At 38.7% G+C, this 10555-nt stretch overlaps 1 pseudogene; it reads right to left on the bottom strand.

Moving 5' to 3' along the window:
- Nucleotides 1–5943: 5943 nt before the first annotated feature.
- LOC138849869 (serine/threonine-protein phosphatase 2B catalytic subunit beta isoform pseudogene) lies at nt 5944–7485 on the bottom strand (annotated as a pseudogene).
- Between the last annotated feature and the right edge of the window lie 3070 nt (nt 7486–10555).

Below are 10555 nucleotides of genomic sequence, written 5' to 3' on the forward strand. Positions count from 1 at the left end.
CTAGGATTGACCACATACTAGGCCATAAAGCAAGTCTCAGCAAATTCAAAAGAATTAGAATCATACCATGCAGCTTCTCAGACCATAAAGGAATGAAGTTGGAAATTAGCAACTCAGGAATCCCTAGAGCATACGAAAACACACGGAGATTGAGCAACATGCTCCTGAATGAACAATGGGTCATAGAAGAAATCAAAAGAGAAATCAAAAATTTTCTGGAAGTAAATGAGGATAACAGCACAACATACCAAAACTTATGGGACGCAGCAAAAGCAGTGTTAAGAGGAAAGTTTATATCAATAGGTGCCTGCATCAAGAAATTGGAAAGGCACCAAATAGATGAGCTTTCAATTCACCTCAAGGATCTAGAAAACCTACAGCAAACCAGACCCAAATCTAGTAGGAGAAGAGAAATAATTAAAATCAGAGAAGAAATCAACAGGATTGAATCAAGAAAAACATTACAAAAAATCAGCCAAACGAAGAGCTGGTTTTTTGAAAAAAAAAAATAAACAAAATTGACACCCCATTGGCCCAACTAACTAAAAAAAGAAGAGAAAAGACCCAAATCAATAAAATCAGAGATGAAAAAGGAAATGTAACAACAGATACCACAGAAATAAAAAGAATCATCAGAAATTACTACAAGGACCTGTATTCCAGCAAACAGGGAAACCTATCAGAAATGGATAGATTCCTGGACACATGCAATCTACCTAAATTGAACCAGGAAGACATAGAGAACCTAAACAGACCCATAACTGAGACAGAAATTGAAACAGTAATAAAGGCCCTCCCAACAAAGAAAAGCCCAGTACCAGATGGATTCACTGCTGAACTCTACCAGACATTTAAAGAAGAACTAACTCCAATTCTTCTCAAACTATTCAGAACAATCAAAGAAGAGGGAATCCTCCCAAATTCTTTCTATGAAGCCAGCATCACCTTAATTCCTAAGCCGGAAAAAGATGCAGCACTGAAAGAGAATTACAGACCAATATCCCTGATGAACATAGATGCAAAAATCATCAATAAAATTCTCGCCAATAGAATGCAACAACACATCAGAAAGATCATAGCCCTGACTGTTAATGAACAACTAAATACATTATCCCTCTTAGTAGTTTTTTTTATCTGTTCTACTTAATATGACTGGTTTAATTCTGTAATTGATGCACAGTTATTCTTAAGTGTTGAAAATTAACTGAAATGTGATCCCTGTTGAACATGGTGGTGGGAATGGGAGAGGGAAGAGATGTATAATTTGGGACATGCTCAGGCTGACTTGCCCCAAGTGGTGGAGTTGGAAACATACCAGGGGATTCCAATTCAATCCCATCGAGGTGGCATGTACCAATGCCATCTCACTGTTCCAAGTGATCAGTTTCAGTTCACAGTTGGTCATGGTGAAGGGACTGGGAGTCAAAGGGAGCACATAGACAAGTCTAGTACCTGCTAACGCTAACTGATGGAGTAAATAAAGGAGAGAGTGATCCAACATGGGAAGTGAGATGCTCGGCAGACTCGTAGAATGGCAGATGTCCTAAATAGCACTCTGGCCTCAGAATCAGCCCTAAAGGCATTCGGAGCTGGCTGAAAAGCTCATGAGAGTATTTCAGTCATGGAAAGCCAAGACACTCTGGCAAAAGATCTCTGCGAGTGAGATCCCAGTGGAAAGAACAGGTCTTCAAAGAAGGAGGTACCTTTCTCTGAAGGGAGGAGAGAACCTCCACTTTGACTATGACCTTGTCTAAACAAGATAAGAGTCGGAGAACTCAGAGGGCTTCCATAGCCTTGGAAACTCATGATTGGAGCATAGGAAGATTACTGATGCCATAGACAGGAGTGTCAATTGGTAAAGTCAACAACAGGAGTCACTGTGCACTTACTCCTCATGTAGGATCTCTGTCCTTAATGTGCTGTGCATTGAGATTTAATGCTATAATGAGTACTCAAACAATATATTTCACTTTGTGTTTCTATGGGGGTGCAAACTGTTGAAATCTTTACTTAATGCATACTAAACTGATCCTCTGTAAAAAAAAAAAAAAGAAATTATCAATTCCCAACTTGACTCTCACTGGGATTAAACATGACAATAGGTCTGATCTGATTTCATCATCATTTAAAAAAATCATCTATTATTTTTCACGTTATGTTTCTGTGTGGGAGCAAACTGTTGAAATCCATACTTAATGTATACTAAGCTGATCTTCTGTATATTAAGATAATCGAAAATGAATCTTGATGTGAATGGAAGGGGAGAGGGAGTGGGAAAGGGGACGGTTGTGGGTGGGAGGGACGTTATGTGGGGGAAGCCATTGTAATCCATAAGTCGTACTTTGGAAATTTATATGCATTAAATAAAAGTTAAAAAAAAAAGAAATCATCCTCCTTCATTAGCACAAAAAAAGAAAAAAAAAAAAGAAAGATCATCCACCCAGACCAAGTGGGATTTATCCCTGGTATGCAGGGATGGTTTAATGTGCGCAAGACAAACAATGTGATACACCACATTAACAGACTGCAGAAGAAAAACCATATTATTATCTCAATAGATGCTGAGAAAGCATTTGATAAAATACAACACCCGTTCATGATGAAAACTCTAAACAAACTGGGTTTGGAAGGAACATTCCTCAATACAATCAAAGCAATCTATGAAAAACCCACAGCCAACATCCTATTGAATGGGTAAAAGTTGGAAGCATTTCCACTGAGATCTGGTACCAGACAGGGATGTCCACTCTCACCACTGCTATTCAATATAGTTCTGGAGGTTCTAGCCAGAGCTATTAGGCAAGAAAAAGAAATTAAAGGGATACAAATTGGGAAGGAAGAACTCAAATTATCCCTCTTTGCAGATGACATGATTCTTTATTTAAGGGACCCAAAGAACTCTACTAAGAAACTATTGGAACTCATAGAAGAGTTTGGCAAAGTAGCAGGGTATAAAATCAATGCACAAAATTCAACAGCCTTTGTATACACAGACAATGCCATGGCTGAGGAACAACTTCTAACATCAATCCCATTCACAATAGCTACAAAAACAATCAAATACCTTGGAATAAATTTAACCAAGGACGTTAAAGATCTCTACGATGAAAATTACAAAACCTTAAAGAAAGAAATAGAAGAGGACACCAAGAAATGGAAAAATCTTCCATGCTCATGGATTGGAAGAATCAATATCATCAAAATGTCCATTCTCCCAAAAGCAATTTATAGATTCAATGCAATCCCAATCAAGATACCAAAGACATTCTTCTCTGATGTAGAAAAAAATGATGCTGAAATTCATATGGAGGCACAAGAGACCTCGAATAGCTAAAGCAATCTTGTACAACAAAAACAAAGCCGGAGGCATCACAATACCAGATTTCAGGACATACTACAGGGCAGTTGTAATCAAAACAGCATGGTACTGGTACAGAAACAGATGGATAGACCAATGGAACAGAATTGAAACACCAGAAATCAACCCAAACATCTACAGCCAACTTATATTTGATCAAGGATCTAAAACTAATTCCTGGAGCAAGGACAGTCTATTCAATAAATGGTGCTGGGAAAATTGGATTTCCACGTGCAGAAGCATGAAGCAAGACCCCTACCTTACACCTTACACAAAAATCCACTCAACATGGATTAAAGACCTAAATCTACGACCTGACACCATCAAGTTACTAGAGAACATTGGAGAAACCCTTCAAGATATTGGCACAGGCAAAGAATTTCTGGAAAAGACCCGGGAGGCACAGGCAGTCAAAGCCAAAATCAACTATTGGGATTGCATCAAATTGAGAAGTTTCTGTACTGCAAAAGAAACAGTCAGGAGAGTGAAGAGACAACCAACAGAATGGGAAAAAATATTTGCAAACTATGCAACAGATAAAGGGTTAATAACCAGAATCTACAAAGAGATCAAGAAACTCCACAAAAACAAAACCAACAACCCACCTAAGAGATGGGCCAAGGACCTCAATAGACATTTTTCAAAAGAGGAAATCCAAATGGCCAACAGACACATGAAAAAATGTTCAAGGTCATTAGCAATCAGGGAAATGCAAATCAAAAGCACAATGAGGTTTCACCTCACCCCGGTTAGAATGGCTCACATGCAGAAATCTACCAACAACAGATGCTGGCGAGGATGTGGGGAAAAAGGGACACTAACCCACTGTTGGTGGGAATGCAAACTGGTCAAGCCACTATGGAAGTCAGTCTGGAGATTCCTCAGAAACCTGAAGGTAATCCTACCGTTCGACCCAGCCATCCCACTCCTTGGAATTTACCCAAAGGAGTTTAAATTGGCAAACAAAAAAGCGGTCTGCACCCTAATGTTTATTGCAGCTCAATTCACAATAGCTAAGACCTAGAACCAACCTAAATGCCCATCAACGGTAGAGTGGATAAAGAAATTATGGGACATGTACTCTTTAGAATACTATACCGCAGTAAGAAACAACGAAATCCAGTCATTTGCAACAAGATGGAGGAATCTGGAACACATCATGCTGAGTGAAATAAGCCAGTCCCAGAGGGACAAATACCATATGTTCTCCCTGATCGGTGACAACTGACTGAACACCGAAAAGGAAACCTGTTGAAGTGAAATGGACACTATGGGAAACGGTGACTTGATCAGCATAGCCCTGAGTGTTAATGGACAACTTAATACATTATCCCTCTTAGTAGTTTTTTTGTCTGTTCTACTTAATATGACTGGTTTAATTCTGTAATTAATACACAGTTATTCTTAAGTGTTGGAAATTAACTGAAATGTGACCCATGTTAAACATAAGAGTGGGAATAAGAGAGGGAAGAGATGTATAATTTGGGACATGCTCAAGCCGACTTGCCCCAAATGGTAGAGTTAGAAACATACCAGGGGATTCCAATTCAATCCCATCAAGGTGGCATGTACCAATGCCATCTCACTATTCCAAGTGATCAATTTCAGTTCACAATTGATCATAATGAAAGGACTAAGAGTCAAAGGGAGCACATAAACAAGTCTAGTACCTGCTAACACTAACCGATAGAATAAATAAAGGGGAGAGTGATCCAACATGGGAGGTGAGATACTCAGCAGACTCATAGAATAGCAGATGTCCTAAATAGCACTCTGGCCTCAGAATCAGCCCTAAAGGCATTCGGATCTGGCTGAAAAGCCCATGAGAGTATTTCAGGCATATAAAGCCAAGACACTCTGGCAAAAGATCTCTGTGAGTGAGATCCCAGTGGAAAGAACAGGTCTTCAAAGAAGGAGGTGCCTTTCTCTGAAGGGAGGAGAGAATCTCCACTTTTAGTATGATCTTGTCTAAACAAGATAAGAGTCAGAGAATTCAGAGGGCTTCCATAGCCTTGGAAACTCATGACTGGAGCATAGGGAGATTACTGATGCCATAAACAGGAGTGTCAATTGGTAAAGTCAACAACAGGAGTCACTGTGCACTTACTCCTCATGTAGGATCTCTGTCCTTAATGTGCTGTGCATTGAGATTTAATGCTATAACGAGTACTCAAACAGTATATTTCACTTTGTGTTTCTATGGGGGTGCAAACTGTTGAAATCTTTACTTAATGCATACTAAACTGATCTTCTGTAAAAAAAAAAAAAAAGAAAGAAAGAAATTATCAATTCCCAACTTGACTCTCACTGGGATTAAACATGACAATAGGTCTGATCTGATTTCATCATCATTTAAAAAATCATATATTATTTTTCACTTTATGTTTCTGTGTGGGAGCAAACTGTTAAAATCCTTACTTAATGTATACTAAGCTGATCTTCTGTATATTAAGATAATCGAAAATGAATCTTGATGTGAATGAAAGGGGAGAGGGGGTTTGAAAGGGGAGGGTTGTGGGTGGGAGGGACAGTATGGGGGGGAAGCCATTGTAATCCATAAGTCGTACTTTGGAAATTTATATTCATTAAATAAAAGTTAAAAAAAAAAGCAGAAGAAAATCCCTGCATGCATTATGTGTATTGTTAGCAAAAGATTGAGGTTTGCCCCAGTCCATCTGAGGCACAGCAAGTTGCATAACATCATTACCACTTTGTAGGGTCTGCCGTCCTCCAGCCAACACTCCACTAGGCAACATCCTGTGGGAGTCAGGCCCTTGAGTGTCAGCACACTTTCACTCTCCTCCCTGAGAACAGAGAAGACTCTTGCCATCTTGCCAATTGCTCGAATTTTGTTTCTTATGATTTCTTTCTGGGCTGCAGCTGAACCTACATCAAATTGGTCTTCACCTTCAGTCATTAGTTCATCATCAGAGCAAATACTCAAGACATTTACCAACATTTTGGTCACTTTTTCCCCAACAAATGGTAAAGACCATGTGAAGACATCCATAAAATTGGGTAACCAGTAAGGATGTGGAGAACAGTTAAACTGTCGAATATTCATCACATTATTTTCATACTTTAATACAGCAGCTTTATTATTGTAGACATCTAAGTAATTAGGTGCCAAAAAAATCGTTATTAATGAAGGGAACCCTGTAGTTTGACTTTTTCTGTACATTCTATAGCCTGCATCTTGAGCTTCATGAGCTCTAATAATCGATAACAAATTATTGTTTTGCAAAAATTCACACACTGCTGGATAGTTATAAAAATAAGAACATCCTCGAACTGTATTGTGACTAAAATGTTCCTGTGATTTTTCATTTCCAAAATCTTCAGAAGGATCGGACCATAGCAAGTCACACATTGGTCCAAATGCAGGTGGCTCTTTGAATCTATCTAATCTCCTAATATCATCCAGTGTGTGTATTTCGGGTGAAAGTCCACCATGAACACAAAGAAACTGTTGGTTTAAAAGTGCAGCAAGAGGCAGGCTATCAAAAGCTTCCATACAAGCTTCATAGACTCTTTCTGAATATTTAATTTTACATTCCTGTTTAAAGGTAAAATATTCAGTAAGGTGTCTGCATTCATGGTTTCCTCTCAGAAGAAATAATGTGCTTGGGTACAGAATCTTTAAGACCCATAAATATAAGACACACTCTATACTAAAGTAACCTCTGTCCACATAATCACCAAGAAAAAGGTATCGTGTATTAGCAGGTGATCCTCCTACTTCAAACAGTTTCATCAGATCAAAAAATTGGCCATGGATATCACCACACACTGTAATTGGAGCTTCTACTTCTATCATGGTTTTCTCTCTCCGAAGGATGGCAGCACCCTCATTGATAATTCTAAGTGCAATTTCTTCATCTACTCGACCTTCTTTTACTAAGTGGTTCTTCAAAACATCAACCCTGGGTATCCCGTCCACATCAAATACTTCTTCAGATGTCAAACGATGTGTTGGAGGGAAAGGGACAGCTTTGACGACGCGGTCAGCCCCGGGAGGGGGCGGCGGGGGCGGGGGTGGGGGCGGTGCGGCCCGCGCCGGCTCCGGGGCGGCCATGCTGGGCCCGGGGCTCAGCTAGGCGTTGGGCCGGGAGGGGTTTGGGGGCGGGGGCGGCGGCTACCAGAGCCAAGCGGCGGCCCCGCCGGGGAACATGGCGGACCCTCCTATTTTGATCTTATATACAATTTGCTACTCATGCTTTCTTTTAGGTTTTGTTTGCGTGGAATAACTTATTCTGTCCTTTTACTTTTAGCTATGTGTGTACTTAATTGTGAAGTGAACATCTTATAAGCAAAACAGACTTTTTTTTTTTTGTCCATTAAATCACTTTCTCTATTTTTTTAAATATTGATTTATTTATTTGAAAGGTAGAGTTACAGAGAGAGGGGTGGGGGGAGAGACAGAGAGACAGAGAGAGATAGAGATAGAGATAGAGAGAGTGACAAGCTGAAGCCAAGAACCAGGAGCTTCATCTGCGTCTCCTATGTGGCAGGGACCCAAGGATTTGACCATCTTCAACTGCTTTCCCAGGCACATTAGTAGGGTGCAGGGTTGGTAAAGGAGCAGGAGGGACTCATTCTGGAATTTATATGAGATGCTGGCGCTGCAGCCGATGGCCTAATATGTTGTGCCACAGTGCTGGCCCCCACTCTGTATCTTTTAAATAGAGAATTTAATCCATTTACACTTACGATAATTGATAGGTAGGGTCCTACTATTGCCATTTTGATGCTTATTTTAAAATTTAATTTAATTTCATTTTCCCTCTTTACAATCCTCCTTTGTGGTTAATTTTTATCTTTAGCAGTGTGCTTTGATTCTTTGATTATTCATTTTTATAATGTATACTATAGATTTTTGTTTTGTGGTTATCATGAGGCTTACAATAAGCATCGTTTGTTTACAGCCAGTGTTTTTGAAGTGCTAATGACTTGACACTGATTATAAAGGTAGGAAAAGAAGCAAAAAAGGCTAATAATATTTTTGAAGAACTCTATACTTGTACTGTATTCCTCTGCACATTTTGAGGTTTTGCTTTTCCATTTTACCTCATTATTTCTACCTCTTGATATTTTCCAACTTGTTAATTTCTCCTCCAACTGTGTAATTTCAAATAGCCTGTCACTGAGATCATGGATTCTTTGTTCTGTTTGCCCTATTCTGCTATTGATGCCTTCCATTTCATTTAAAAAAATTATTTGAAGGCAGACTTACAGAGACAGAGAGAGAAATAGAGAGAGAGAGAGAGAGAGAGAGGTCTTCCATCTGCTGATTTACTCTCCAGATGGCCACAATGGCTGGAGCTGAGCCAATCCGAAGCCAGGAGCCATGTTTTCTCAGAATGTGTTTTTTTTCCCTCATATTTGAAGGACAGCTTCGCTGGGTACAGTATTATTGACTGGCATTTTTTATTTAGTACTGTGAAAATCTCAGCTCACTCTCTCCTCATCTGTGAGAAATCTTTAGTCAGGTCAATTGTAACTACGTTGTGTGTGACTTGTTTTCTCTCACAGCTTTGAGAACCCTCTTTTTATCTTTAATCTTCAAGGGCTTGATTATAATCTTTCTTGGGTAGACTAGGATGATTTGAATCTCACTGTGCATTTGAATCTTCTCCAACTATGTGTTTTCCAATAGTCTGTCTTTGTGTTCACTGATTCTTTCTTCTATTTGATTTATTTCACTATTGATGTTTTCTATCTCATTTTAAATTTAATTTAATTTACTTTTTAGTTGAAGGATTTATGTTTGATTTATTTTAATTACTTCCATATCTCTCTGTCAAGTATTAAATGTTTCTCTATGTTCTCTTGAAGTTCATTAGGTTTTCCTAAAATAGCTATTTTAAAGTCTTTTTGTTTCAAAACCAATAGTCATTTTTTTCTCACTTAATAATCTGAGAAATAACCAATCCAAGGCTAGTGCAGACATTAGAGCCACAGGGGAGGCCAGAATCATTGTGGTTTTTCTGCTGTGTCCTCTTTAGACTGAGGTTTTCATCCTCATGGTCATAAGAGACACTGACTATTGATTGAATCTCCTTACAAGGTCAGGAATTGGGGGAAGAGCAAAGATTGAAACATGCAAAGACAAATCCAGGTAAGAATGATCCGTTTTGGAGGTACCTTTCTCTGAAGGGAGGAGAGAACCTCCACTTTGACTATGACCTTGTCTAAACAAGATAAGAGTCGGAGAACTCAGAGGGCTTCCATAGCCTTGGAAACTCATGACTGGTGCATAGGGAGATTACTGATGCCATAAACAGGAGTGTCAATTTGTAAAGTCAACAACAGGAGTCACTGTGCACTTACTCCTCATGTAGGATCTCTGTCCTTAATGTGCTGTGCATTGAGATTTAATGCTATAACGAGTACTCAAACAGTATATTTCACTTTGTGTTTCTATGGGGGTGCAAACTGTTGAAATCTTTACTTAATGCATACTAAACTGATCTTCTGTTAAAAAAAAAGAAAAGAAATTATCAATTCCCAACTTGACTCTCACTGGGATTAAACATGACAATAGGTCTGATCTGATTTCATCATCATTTAAAAAAAATCATCTATTATTTTTCACTTTATGTTTCTGTGTGGGAGCAAACTGTTGAAATCTTTACTTAATGTATGCTAAACTGATCTTCTGTATATAAAGAGAATTGAAAATGAATCCTCATGTGAATGGAAGGGGAGAGGGAATGGGAAAGGGGAGGGTTGCGGGTGGGAGGGACGTTATGGGGGGGAAGCCATTGTAATCCATAAGCCGTACTTTGGAAATTTATATTCATTAAATAAAAGTTAAAAAAAAAACAAAAAACAAACAAAAACAAAAATCAAAAAACAAAACAAAAAAAAAGAATGATCCCTTTTGAAGAGTTTTTTTCAGAAGACCACACAGTCACATCTGCTTATTTGTCAATGGCCAATGTTATGGCCTAGTACCAGTGTAATGGACTAGTAGGAAAATCTTTAGAGAAAACATAAAACATAGCACTAATCTGGAAGCACCTGGATTCTCTTATTATGGAATATGAGAGTGGATATGAGGGAAGCAACTAGAAATATATGCCATTCAGTTTGACAGCCTGCCACAAACATGCATAAGGATCCATGTGATAAAGATGTTGCATTTGAATTAAAAGATACCAGTGACAAATGAGTACTAAAAATACCCACAGGTTT

This window comes from Oryctolagus cuniculus, chromosome 5 (genome assembly GCF_964237555.1).
Source record: "Oryctolagus cuniculus chromosome 5, mOryCun1.1, whole genome shotgun sequence".
In the NCBI taxonomy this organism is placed as follows: domain Eukaryota; kingdom Metazoa; phylum Chordata; class Mammalia; order Lagomorpha; family Leporidae; genus Oryctolagus; species Oryctolagus cuniculus.